Source organism: Bombyx mori, chromosome 3, assembly GCF_030269925.1.
Source record: "Bombyx mori chromosome 3, ASM3026992v2".
In the NCBI taxonomy this organism is placed as follows: domain Eukaryota; kingdom Metazoa; phylum Arthropoda; class Insecta; order Lepidoptera; family Bombycidae; genus Bombyx; species Bombyx mori.
This window is the reverse complement of record NC_085109.1, coordinates 5,471,023-5,485,219: the sequence shown is the minus strand read 5'-3', so window position 1 is coordinate 5,485,219 and position 14,197 is coordinate 5,471,023. Positions and strand designations below refer to the sequence as shown.

At 35.6% G+C, this 14,197-nt stretch overlaps 1 protein-coding gene across 2 annotated transcripts in view; it reads left to right on the top strand.

Annotated features, from left to right (window-relative positions):
• Positions 1-511: 511 nt before the first annotated feature.
• Positions 512-14,197, top strand: part of LOC101743853 (protein drumstick) — a 32,280-nt gene continuing 18,594 nt past the window's right edge. The window contains exon 1 of one of the 2 annotated variants that reach the window (XM_062675525.1): positions 512-1,052. The gene's annotated coding sequence lies outside the window, so the exon portion shown is untranslated. Of the gene's footprint in view, positions 1,382-14,197 lie in introns of both variants that reach the window. The other variant, XM_012695229.4, reaches the window with a different exon arrangement.

The window sequence follows — 14,197 nt, the reverse complement described above, 5'->3', positions numbered from 1 at the left end:
TCATAGTTTAGGAAATATTAGTTTGAAACCAGATGACCGTATATAATTTATTCTCAAATTTTATTTATTTAGAAAAATATTTTAGGTTTTATTTACACGTTTTACTTTTCTAATTGAATGATAGTTTTTCGTTTCCTTAAAAAACGAGTCAAAAAACAACTTATTACGTATTACTGACGAGAAAAATTCGAGGACATATTCTATGTCGTAATTCATAATTCTTCAAATGTTTTCCAATTTATTAAATCTCCATATCAAATGCTATCGAATTATCGTGTAAAAAAACTTGATACGTACGTATAAATTCATTTTCAAAGGAACTAAACAACGGCTTCACGTTATGAAATACAAAACATATGACAAACGAGATTGATGTGGGTGGTGTAAGTAAGAGTCGGAGGCGGCGCGTAATCCGGTAGCAAACCGAGACTTAAACACAGCCGACCTCACCACAAACAGCTCTTATATTTACGACTTTATTATGTTTTATACTGCGTTCAGTACACGGAGGCTCTCATACGTGGCCAACCTACATAATAACGAGGACGCACGGAAGGCGTAACTCGGTGGCAATCGGCCGTCTCGCTTTAGAACGCCCCGGGCGCGCGCCTAAGCGAGACGGAGAACCACAAATTTATTGAAACGAAAAAAAAAAAAGCACCGCGCTACTGCACTTCGCGTCGCCTCGACAGAATAGATACATTTTTCCCCACGTCCCCGCGTGTGAGCGAGCCGCCTAAGCCTTTCGACGTGAACGAGCGGGACGGTTATAGTTTTAGAGGGAACGCGCACAGCTAAACGGCGAGTGATGTGGGCGCTGCCGGTGTTGCGCACGCGCAGCTACCTCTCGGCGGTCGAGTTCCACGCTCGCGCCGCGACGCTCGGCTCGCTTAGCCCGCGTGACCTTTACTCGGTGAACTTAGGAAGCGTTCTCTGAAACTTCCATCAGACCCCCTCCGTCCCGCGCGACACTCACTCGGTGGACCTAGAGAGCAGCAGACTGTCGCTGGAGCGAAAGAGATGGCAGGCGGTCGGCAGTGCCGCGGCTAAAGGTATTTGTAGAATGCGTGATCTGTATCGGGCGGGCGCGGGCGGCGCGAGGGGTGCGGGGTTCGTTCGGAAGCAGTGGCAGCTCCTATCGACTCCTGGGTTATTCTTCCTCAGGCCACTGCTGATCGAGCTACGTACCAAGCGAGCCAGTTTTTTCTTACGACCGCACCTCACGCCGCACACTCGTCGAGCCCGCGCGAACACGAGGAGTCGCCACTAATAAATTACTGTTTTTTACTGCACTTCGGACAGTCACCGCCGCGCAGCCGACTAATTTATACGTAAACTAACATAAATCACCGATAGTTGCGACTCCCATCGCCCGAATACAGTGAGTACGCTTAAATCTCTTCTTTATTCCCGAGGTTCAATTGAAGCTTGTAACATTAATCCAAGATACGTGTTCGATTTTATTCAAGAAAACAAATTGTGCCGTTTAAGTTATCGTATATTATTTGGAATTTTTGAAATTTATAAAATTTTAATAATACGATTTTCATCCACAATTTTTTTTTTTTAAATATTTTTATTCAATCGAACCTCGCCATGTATTTTCTGCTAATTTGTATATTATATTATTTTATTTCATCCTTCATTCCATTTCGCATTTCGCTCATTCTCAAATCACTCAACTTCAGATAACAGCTACACGAATACATAATAATAATACACAATATCTAATTAATACACGTAAAGATTAAATACTCGGAAACATATTAAATTGATAAACGAACAAATAGGGACATCAATCGCGACACACTGCAGACATGTAGATCTGTATCTTAAGCAAATGAAAATATTTTTCCATTAATCGATAGTCATAATCGAAAATAATTTATACTTATAGATAAAAAAAAAATATATCGACGGCACGAAACCAATAAACATCGAACACTATCCCAAAGAATTTTATAAAATTATTAAAGAAAACGCATTCACATCCTTTCACGTTCACGAACACAAAAATTATTTGAATAATCTTCCCTATTATCATGTAAATTGACCTTAGCGCCTCTCAGGGCGCTAGAGACCGAAATGACATAAAAATATTGTCCTTATTAAAAGGCATTTTTTATCGGGACCTCGCTCCCGGCCCGTTTCGTCCATTCAAAGCCCAACGCTGACCATTCCAAAAACGATTTATGCTTTATTCAACAATGAAAGAATTAAACAAAAAAAATATTTGAAGTATTTTTGGAGGCACCATTGTTGGATTGCGCCGTGCGTGTCATTAGATAAGTCCTTTTGACACCTCCGTAATGTGTTCCCGTGAGATTTGTGCCAAACGAATAATTGATGCGCGATGACGTGGACACAAAAAAAATGTATTCATGGTGACAGATAGCTTGCCATCGTCACTGTGTTTAGTGAACCCGAACTTATAAATTCACAATTTTGCTTATTTATACCGCAAATTAATTACGGGCGTAATGTAAACCGGTAGGGAATCTGTTATTATAGACAAGCTCTAATTGATATAGATGCAGTCGTTGTGGCTATAAAGTGGAATCGGGTATCAACTTAACTAAATAAATTCGATGCGAAATAATGAGCGCGAAAGTATTATTCATTTAAATATAAGATTTTTTTAAGTAATTCCAATGGAATATTATAGCATCACGGATTGCGAAAAAAGTGCACTTCACAATTTTTTTATTGCTTTAATTAGATGCGTGGACGATCTCACAGTCCACCTGGTGTTAAGTGGTTACTGGAGCCCATAGACATCTACAACGTAAATGCACCACCCACCTTGAGATATAAGTTTTAAGATCTCAATATAGTTACAACGGCTACCCCAGCCTTCAAACCGAAAAGCATTACTGCTTCACGGCAGAAATAGGCGGGGTGGTGGTACCTACCCGTTCGGACTCACAAGAGGTCCTACCACCAGTAATAAAATTGCATTTTGAATAATTGCATTGTGAACGTGTAATTACAATAAATATAAATGCGCACCACATAATTACTATTCACGCGTGGTACTATAAATAAACCCTAACTACTACAAATTAAATACAGCCTCAACTTTCATTGCACTGAGAATTAATTCCTTTATTGTGTTTTTTCATTTAAATTGAATTTTTATTGAAATGCAAAGGTTTGTTCCGAGAACAGAATTGATCAGACACAGTTGATTGTGTTTCGAATCATAAAATATTTTTGTACTCTCTAATAGCTTAGAACGACGTTAAAATCAAACTTAACAAGTGAATATAAAGCAATGACTATATTATTATTATATACAGAATATACAAATTAAATTACCTACTAAAAATCTATAAAGTTACAAATGTGTTTCAAAGTCGGTACCTGCCTGCTCATTCTCGATTCTTTTATCGAGGTTTCGATGTTAAATTTACATAAATTCAAAATTTGTATAACCACGTCGGAATGTTCCTTCGTGCAATAATAACGTGTTTTAACTGAAGATAATGAGTGCTATATTGTGCTAAACGATGCCAATTCTGAGGTGAAACAACGCTCGGAGCGAATCGGTTTGAATTAACATATCTAATTACGGACTAAGCCGACTTGTAGACCGAGAGCTGAGGGACAATAAATTTAATTTAAACTTAAATTTTTTTTCGTATGGATTTCAAAAATTTTATTATTGTTAAATTATTATAATGTAATAGCGATCATTTAGATTAATATTAGCATATTTTTTTTTAATTCGAACTGTTATAGTCAGCGAATAAATAAATTTTATACAAATGAATTTGCATGTGCATGAAAATGTACCGATAGGATCTCTTAGGAGTCCACATGGTAGGTACCGCCACCCTGCCCATTTCTGCCGTGAAACAGTAATGCGTTTCGGTTTGAAGGGTAGGGCAGCCGTTGTATTTAAACTGAGACCTTAGAACTATTATCTCAAGATAGGTGGCGGCATTTACGTTTTAGATGTCTGGGCTCCGGTAACCACTTAACATCAGATGGGCCGTAAGATCGTCCACTCACCTTAGGAATAAATAAAAATCTATACTATTACTATATTATACAAATATATACTTAATTTTATGAATAAAATTATCAATATCGATTTTATTCAAGTGCAGAGTAATCGTTTAGTTTCTATCAGATATTTACATCTCTGTAGTTTAAATGCTATATCTTATTATGAAGAGATTAAAAAAAGAGTAATTTATAGAAAACAATTCAGAGTTAATTTTCGTCGTGGGCTAAAAAGGTCACTGCGGGAATGCGAATGTGCCAGGCCATAAATATCCCGGGCAAGCAATTTTTCAAAGGAAATATGCACGTACATACTTATGTGTGCACCAATTACGTCCACGATGAAGTTCGTATAATGTGATATAATAATAATAATAATAACTCTTTATTTATATAACACCTTAATATGTACACAGTAAAGTAATAAAACAAAAGTCGGTATATAAATCGGCGGCCTTATCGCTGAAAGCGATCTCTTCCAGGCAACCTTGCAGGGAGAGGAATAAGTTAACTGGACGGTGCTATATCTTAATAAACTTACATAAAAATATATACTTAAATACACATGTGAAAAATAAATACCATATAAGATAAACTTACATACGATTAAATACAAATAAATACTAAAAATATACAAGATAAAATACAAAAGAAGTAGAAACTTATACAGCTATATCATAGAAGCAAAGTAGTGCGATTTCAATCTGGACTTGAAAATTTCCGGCGAGGACGATTGTTTAACGCTTAAAGGTAACGCATTCCATAAACGGACAGCTTCAACCGCAAAGGAATGGTCATAAAATGACGTCCCGTGAGCCGGAAACTTCAGCATTAAATTCTCCGATGACCTGAGTGAATGAGAGCTTGCAGTATGTAGGAAATCAAAACGTTCCTGAAGGTAGCGCGGGGACGAGGAATTAAACAGGACACTGTAAAGAAGAGACAATATATGAACATTCCTGATATAAATAAATCAATTCCTGATATAAATAAATCAAATTGGAAAAAAATTGAATTTGCTTTATTTTGGCGGATGTTTTGTGAAGTCTGAACAGCTGCAACCGCGAGAAAGATATGCGATATGATTAGAAGAATGGCCCAATATACTATACCTACTAGTGAGACTATGACCTCATATCTCAAAGTAGGCGGTAGCATTCATAATATAGTGAGTGATTCCTACCTTTGTTTGACATTAGGTGTACCAAAAGCTTTCGTCCACCGATTTATTATAAACGATATAGTCATTTTCGATATTAGATTGTCAATTGATAGGCTCAGAACAGTCGAAACACAATTTACTCTTAGTTTGTCTGTAGTTCAGTTCAAACTTCGTTTATACTACTTAAGACTTGTTATATGAATTAAAGTCACGTCAACGAAACAAAGGAACGGTCAAAGGAACGTCAAAAGTGTCATTGAGCGACGTCCACTATGACGCTGTACCCCTTTTCATTTACAGCCGCCAAGGGCGACACATCTATTTCATATTTCTTATATTCATTAATTTTAATTCTTTAATTTGTCACTTATGAACTAATAAAAATATCAAACTAATAATACAGTCCACTTTCATTCACCACAACGCAACAATAGTATTCGAGAATCTTGTATAGCTCCCGGACTATTTAGCGTAACGCGGTAGCGGAGATCACGCGCCAGCGGCACACGCCAATTGTTAAGGATTCTTATTATTTACGCATTTTAATGTAAAGAGCTCACGCAATAGTATTTCTTTTATGGAATAACATTTTTATTGACGCCTGAGTAAGATATAAGCCTGCGAGTGTTGGTATTACTAACTTACTTGTTACTAGCGCAATGCATTTGTGGAAAAAATTAATCTAGTACTACCTGCTAAGGGTAAGGCATATTTTAGGCTCATACGGGTAGGTATCACTACCTTTTTCGTGCGAAGGGTGAGACGGTCTTTATACAATATAACGGACATTTGAGACAACGTGAGTGTCACCACTCATATTGAGACATATTCAGAGATTCGACGTCTCAAATTTATTGTATTTAGCCTTGTGCTTCAAAATGGATATAGAAAAAATCCAATAAGTCTTGTTTGGCGATCGTACTATCCATATAATACTAAGAAAACGCTATTAAGACTTCGATTTTAAGTACCAAGGAAAAGTCGTAATGCGTTGCAGTAGCGGGCAACAAATTGCTTAAATCAGTATGAGCGCTTTTCGACAAAAAAAAGAGGATAATGTTGAGAGAACGATAAATCAATCAATTACATTAATTGTGTAATCTCACATTTATTATTCCACGAATACTGTGTTCGAAGCGTCGAAAATTAAAAAGAAAAGAAGATTAAACTATAAGAGTAGCTATAATAATGTATGCTGTTTGTATGCATTTGTGTTACCAAGTTTCTTTAGAGGACACAATAGAACATTTGACACAAAGTCAAATGTTTTGGGATTCGTCGAAGTTTATCCATCAAATTTATTAATCCTGTTGAATTATTATCTCGTTTTGAAATTCCAATTTAAAAATAACGGAATACTATAGAGCTATTTTTCGAGGACCCCTATCTTACAAATTATACTTTTCAAATGTTTGGTTTTCCTTACAAAAACAAGTTTTTCCGAACCAGTACTTTGATTGGTCAACTGGCCCAGACTGTATCTTGCTATTAAATCTGAGTACTGCTTTTTTATTTCATTACCGGCAGACTTCGTATTGTCTCAATCGATAAATAAAAGACCTAAACTTTTGTATAAAATAAACTTACAACAATCAAAAGGAATCCGTCCGACGGGGGACAAATCAAAATTGTTATTTTTATTTAATTCCGAGCATTTTCATATTTATCTACCGTTTAAACCTTCTCTGGACTTCCACAAATAATGCAAGACCAAAATTAGCCAAATCGGTCCAGCCGTTCTCGAGTTTTAGCGAGATTAACGAACAGTAATTCATTTTTATAGGTACTCGTATATATAGGTATATATATTTACCATTGTTCGTCCAATTATTGGAATTCGACTATAATCACTGACGAATCTTGATCTAGATTAATTTTGATGTATTAAATTTTCTCATTTCATTAAATTTTATTATAGATACTTTTTTTAGTAAGAGTGCGAATATAACCAGCCGCTTGCAAACATTTTTATTGACAGCAGTAAATGTCGTCAATACGTACAGAACAAAAAAAATATGACTTACGAATCGAGAAGCAAATGCTCTAAAATCGTTGTATCTACTTTGAAGACATTGATTATTTAAAAAAAAAGTTCCAAGGCTATACTTCGTTATTTGCTACTAAATAAAAGAAAAGAAAATCGATTTACAAATCTGAAGAGAAAATGATTCTTGACTTGATTTTTTGACTTTAGACTTATATCTTCGTGTATTGAAAAGTGTATATTTTATGGTTAGATATTACATGTTTTTATTAGTATCGAACTATTGCTAAGTAATTCTTTTTTTTTCTTTTAGTATTTGTAGAATAAGGTTGAGTTTTAAAATTTACATGTTGAGACAAGTATTGTATTTTTTTTTCGACGTTACAATATTAATAGGCCAGTAAAACATTTTCGAGTTTCAGTGAAAGAATGTTGATTTATTCTTGCTAAACTAACCAGATTTACCAATCGCTTTAGCGAGTTCGTTTTCCGTGAGCCGCAATGCAATTCAAAGCGAATCGAACTGTTGAATACATTGCGCGCTAAGAAATATAAATTTAAAATTTTGCAATGTTTTGCTTACACTCTGGTCACTGGTGGTAGGACCCCTTGGGAGTCCGCACGGGTAGGTACCACCACCCCGCCTATTTCCGCCGTGAAGCAGTAATGCGTTTCGGTTCGAAGGGTGGGGTAGCCGTTGTAACTATACTGAGATCTTAGAACTGATATCTCGAGGTGGGTGGCGCACTTACGTTATAGATGTCTATGGGCTCCAGTAACCACTTAACACCAGGTGGGCTGTGAGCTCGTCCATCCATCAAAGCAATAAAAAAAAAAACTCAGTCCTTTCATATCATGTTCGGTACGGTAACAGCATGGCGGTCGTACTTAGGTGCTAATAGGTCATCAACCATAGGTCAAAAAAAGAAATATCTAAAAATACACACTTCCCAATAAAAATAGCATCGTAAATCCCAAAAAAAAACGTGTCTTATGTACATAACTTAACATATAATTTTAGTAACAAAGCACACTGATGCAATAGGACAGGAAACATGTGTTTGAACGAGATAAAACACAAAGGCTTCGGCTTATCTGATGGTAATCTAGGACTACAATAGATAAACGAATTCTTAAACGTGTTAAATGTTAACAAATACGCCTTCACGAATTCCCGGGAGGACGTCGTCAAGGATCCTAAATAACGTTTAGACATTCGACATTTTTACTTTTACTCAAACGATTTGTGTTCAATTTTTGAATAAATGCAATAGAATATAGATTAATACTAAGCGGGGAATGAGCATATCTGGTCCCGCTTAGTATTAAGTTAGCATCAGCGTCCGCAGACAACTGCAACGACAACGACTTATGATAGGCAGCTACTTGGCTGTGAGTCTGGCATTGCTGACGTTGATGAGCGACGTTAACACTTACCATCAGGTGGGTGGTATGCTCGTCTGCCTAAAAATAAAACAAAACGTCCGTGAATTCGGAGTGAGAGCCTCGCGACAGAAATAATTTTATTCTTTTATTTTATGATATTTACGGATAAGCTCAGACGCCACCTAACTTTAATTGGATACTGAATATCTGTAGTCAGTAATGCAATTAGCTTGAGCATAACACATGTGTTAGTTTGTGTAGGAAATTAAGATAGGGGTAGGTACTATTACTAACTTTACTACTCTGGTGCAGTAAAAAGATGTCACAATTTTTTTTTAGTAATGATTCGTTAATCTTAATTAAAAATATGTGTTCAGTGTGCATAGTGAGAGTTTTTTTAACTTCTCAACCGCGTAAAGGCTAACTCAAATCTGAATGGAGTTGGAACAAATTCACTACGTTTGCCGCTAGGGGCGCTGTTTCGACTCCATACAAATTTGCGTTAACTTTTACTCGATCGAGAAGTTAAAAAACTCGCACTAAACACACAGACGACATAAATTTCTAATACAATCTTTAATAAAAAAAAAAGATGTTGAAAATCGGGCAGTCTATACTGCATCTAGGTTTTTTTTGTTAATCATGGATATACGTCAGTTTAAAAAAATAAAATGTTTGCAATTCACACGTGGTAGAAGTGAAACCTTCCAAAATTAAAATTCAATTATTCTAAACGTCTTAAGTATATGTAAAATTTTGTCATTAGTAAATAATTGTAAGTTAGCGCCCTCTGTGAATTGATATTTTAATTTCACGTATAATCCTAAATTAAAATTCACTACAAGAGCTTTCATACACACGTTAGTATTAAAAAATCTCACAGATGGCGCTGTATTAAATAGTATGTATATTTCTGTCTCATTCTTTGCTGGCTTCATCCTACAAATTTTTGTATTTGTGTCTCTTACCTGTCGTTTTTTCCGTTGCATCCGGTTTGAAATCACAACGATTCTAAAGAAGTTTTCAGTTCAAAAAAAACAACCTTAAAACCCAAGGTCTCTAACTCGGCTATCAGCAATTACATCTCTGAGGTGCATTTAAGTACTTTCTTTTACACTTTTATTGTGTAGATAAGGAACAAACGTATTGATGTTCTATATTATTTGCACAAAACGTTCGCTTTGTTTAAAAATAATATACACGTTGCTTTGATGTGCCGCCGCTGATAAAGGCCAATTGTATTTCAGGATTTGTTTCACTAAAGATAAAATACGAGAGCCAAGCTACATTAATTTGCCTTAATTTTGTGAAATTTGTGAATCTGTTTACATTTTAATTTCATTTTCCAATTGTTCGTGTCCTTATTGCGTTTTTTTATTTATTGCTTTTATGGTTTGACGAACTCACAACCCACCTTGTGCTAAGTGGTTACTGAAGCCCATAGACATCTACGACGTAAATGCGCCACCCACCTTGAGATATCAGTTCTAAGGTCTCAAGTATAGTTACGAAGGCTGCCCCGCCCTTCAAACCGAAACGCATTACTGCTTCACGGCAGAAATAGGCAGGGTGGTGGTACCTACCCGCGCGGACTCGCAAGAGGTCCTACCACCAGTGAATTGCGTTTAGATATTGCTTATTTTATTGGTGGCAGGGCAAATGGGGGCGTACCGGTAGCTACCACTGGAACTAGGAACTAAAACTCAACTCTCAAGTGATGTCTATGGACCCCGGTAACCACTTAACGCCATGCGGGCCGTGAGTTTGCTCACCTGTTCAAGCAATAAAACAAAATAAGTCAGTATGCAATACGCAATTTTTTTGTAAATAAATTGTGAAGTAGTTGATTATGTCACAATCAATAGGTGTTTATAAAATTATAATCGTTTCATCTAAAGAATATTTTGTTCTTTTCTACTTTACTTGTGGTAGGACTTTTTGTGAGTCCGCACGAGTAGGTACCACCACCCTGCCTATTTCTGCCGTGAAGCTATAATGCGCTTCGGTTTGAAGGGTGGGGCAGCCGTTAGACATCTACAACGTAAATGCGCCACCCACCTTGAGATATAAGTTCTAAGGTCTACCTTATGTCTATGGGCTCCAGTAATCACTTAGCACCAGGTGGGCTGTGAGCTCGTCCACCCATCTAGGCAATAAAAAAAAGACGAATCCATATACTCGTAATATGGTGTAAACTTGTAAGTGAACAACAAATACATATGTACAGTTTGTCTGTAAATTGTCATGTGATAATTTTAAAATAATCATTTCACATCAACACTAATATTGAGTAAATTATTCACCGCCATCGATGCAGCGGCTCGTCAAAATACTTAGCGACCGACCACTCGCTAAGTAACGATTGATCAAATAACAACCGCCGATATAAGATAAAATGTAAATCTGATGGGAAATTTTATCATCGACGCCCTAAGTGCCTAACTATTAATCTAACTATTAATATTCTATACATTGTTCTACCGATTGTTATTATATAACTAATCTCTATATATAAAAATGAATTGCCGTTCGTTAGTCTCGCTAAAACTCGAGAACGGCTGGACCGATTTGGCTAATTTTGGTCTTAAATTACTTGTGGAAGTCCAGAGAAGGTTTGGAAGGTAGATAAACATGAGAATGCTCGGAATTAAATAAAATTAACAATTGTGTTTTTCCTTTGATGTGTCCCCCGTCGGACGGATTCCTTTTGTTTGTTTTAAGTTTATTTTATACAATAGTTTAGGTCTTTTGTTTATCGATTGAGGCACTACGAAGTCAGCCGGGTCAGCTAGTCTGTGATATTTTAGCAAATCGTACAAAAGAAACTTCTCTATATCATACAAATACAATTATGTTGTATGTAGTTATATTTTAACTAGTTTTTCATTTTAAATATATACAGTTTTTCAAGTTTGTTATTATAAAAATAATCTGTGGTATTTTAGCGAATCATACTAAAGGAACTTGTCTATACCATACAAATACAATTATGTTATATGAATCAGGTAACTTTTCATTTCAAATTAAAACTGTTTTTCAAGTGAATATCATTATTTTTTTCATTCTTAATCCGAAACGAATTTCTTGTACTTAATTTCGAATTTAGGTTGTTATTTAACCGGATCTATGATTCGCTTATAAGCGGATTTAAAAAAAAAAACCTAATATTAATGAGTGTTACAATTTTGTTTTCGTAGCAAATTTATCTTTTACTAAACAACCTCAACGTCTATTCATAAGTCATCACGCATTCATTAACAGATCCTTATTCCGATCCCATTGAGTGTGATTTGTTTGAAGAGGGCATTTCACACTGGCGCTATTTGGTGTTTGTCCGTTTGTAAAATATCCGACGGCTATCCGATCGTTGGGCAAATATCCGCCGGCCGCGGTCAAGCGCCACAGATGACGCGTTTACCTGAATGTATTTTTTTTGTTTTGTTTTTCGAGCGTCAGTAATGGTTTCTTTGTCCGTCCACTTTGTGTGTTTGATAGATGTTTGCCCTCGCTATGATTAGCGTTAATATAATTTGTTACAATTTATATCTATTACTCGATAGGATTATTGCCAATCAAAACAAATGTCGCGGTTAGATCTATAGAGCAAATCTGTTGTGTCGACATATATTTCTCAATCAAAGTCTTTTTTTTTTATTTATTGCTTAGATGAGTGGACGAGCTCACAGCCCACCTGGTGTTAAGAGGTTACTGGAGCTCATAGACATCTACGACATAAATGCGCCACCCACCTTGAGATATAAGTTCTAAGGTCTCAAGTATAGTTACAACGGCTGCCCCACCCTTCAAACCGAAACGCATTACTGCTTCACGGCAGAAATAGGTTGGGTGGTGGTACCTACCCGTGCGGACTCACAAGAGGTCCTACCAGCAGTAAAGAATTACTACTACCATATTAGTGAAATATACTGTATTTTTGTTATCCTAAAATATTGTAATGGGCTCGTTTGTACAAACTAATTGCACGCCAATTGTTTGCTTGTTCTTATTGTTCCCTGAAGTGTTAACAATAAGTCAGTTTCGCAATTGCTAACAAAAAGTGCAATGAATGTATAAACAAAGCCACGAATAGAATGTTTTCAGTTTAGAAAATAATCAAAAAGGAACAATAATTTTATTCGATTTAAATAACTATCATGATACAACGTAGTTTAACAGGCCTAATCTTCTCACCTACCTGCTTAAAAATCATGATAATAAAATTCCTTGTTTAAGATCCGATCGCTTACATAAAGGTCGGTTTGCATCCCACGAGAAAAACGCCGCGGGCTCTAGAAAGTCCCACCCACGCGGATCGCTCACGTTCTGTTTGTAAATGAAAAAAATATATTGAATAACAGTTTTTTTTTTAACGCCACTCGACAATTCGCCGCCGTGTTACGCGAAGGCGGAGTCCTCCCTGATTGGTGCACGGTAGCCGGATTATAATTTTTTTTTTAATACATTTCAACTTCCTTTTTAGATCGAATCAGTTAAGGTGTGCACGAGGTATCTTTGTTATCTTTTATTGCTTGATCACATTAAACCGGAAATCAAAAACATTTCTGAATTATCAGATTTTATTATACAGAGTAAACTTAATTTTGTTTGTCTGGGGCTATCTGCAATAATCAACAATGTTGAGCAAATTCAAAACTTATAATCGAAATGGTAAAATTTATATTTTTATGTATATTTTATTTATTTTTATTTTTATTTAATATATTTTGTACACACAGCTGTTAGAAAAGACACGTCAATAAGGATACAGAGTACAAGGGCACTACTTATTTCATGCTGAAATCTCTTCCAGTAGGCCCGCAAAAGGAAAGAAGAATTAGGAACACAAACCTAGTGCATACAGTAAACATTACATATAGTAATATATAATATAATAGTATATATTATTATGATAGTGGTTACTGTGAATCCAAATTGAACGAACTTTTATGTCTGAAACATACGGTTATAAAGAACATTAAAGTTGAATACTAAAATACAAATATAATATTATAAAATTACCATCTGTTTCTTCAGACTCCAGTGTTATTAGTTGTAATTCAATAAATCAAAGAAAAATAACTAACTAAACACTAAGACACAAAATCATCACAAGTTGTTTGTTACCCGACAAACTAAAGCTTAAGGTTTATATTTACAAAAAAAAATTACCATAGTAATGATTTAATTTATTTCTTTATCTTCAGACAAAATACCAAAAATTACCAATAATAAAAATAACTACAATTGTTAAAAAAGCATTTACACATAGAAGCTCTATGACAATGTTATTGAAACAAAAGAAAAAATAACAACGAATCTATTGAACATAAACAAAATATTGTATAATATATTAAACAAATTTGCTTCTTGCAATTATATATTTTTAAAGCGCATTTCTGTAAACGTAGAAATTCCATTTAAGAAAAACATATTCAATAAACACAATCCACCCACAAATAAGATTGGATGCGCGTAAGCCAGTAGCAGCTTTCACATAAGCTTTATGTGGCTCATACGTATATACATGTGGACCCGCCCTAGCTGGCGGCGTTTTTGTTAAAAAGGGTTTTAGTTGTACGTAATGCATATTTGAAGGAACATTTCACAAAACCAACACAGTATTAGACTTTGAAATCCCATTCGTATAATAGCCAAAT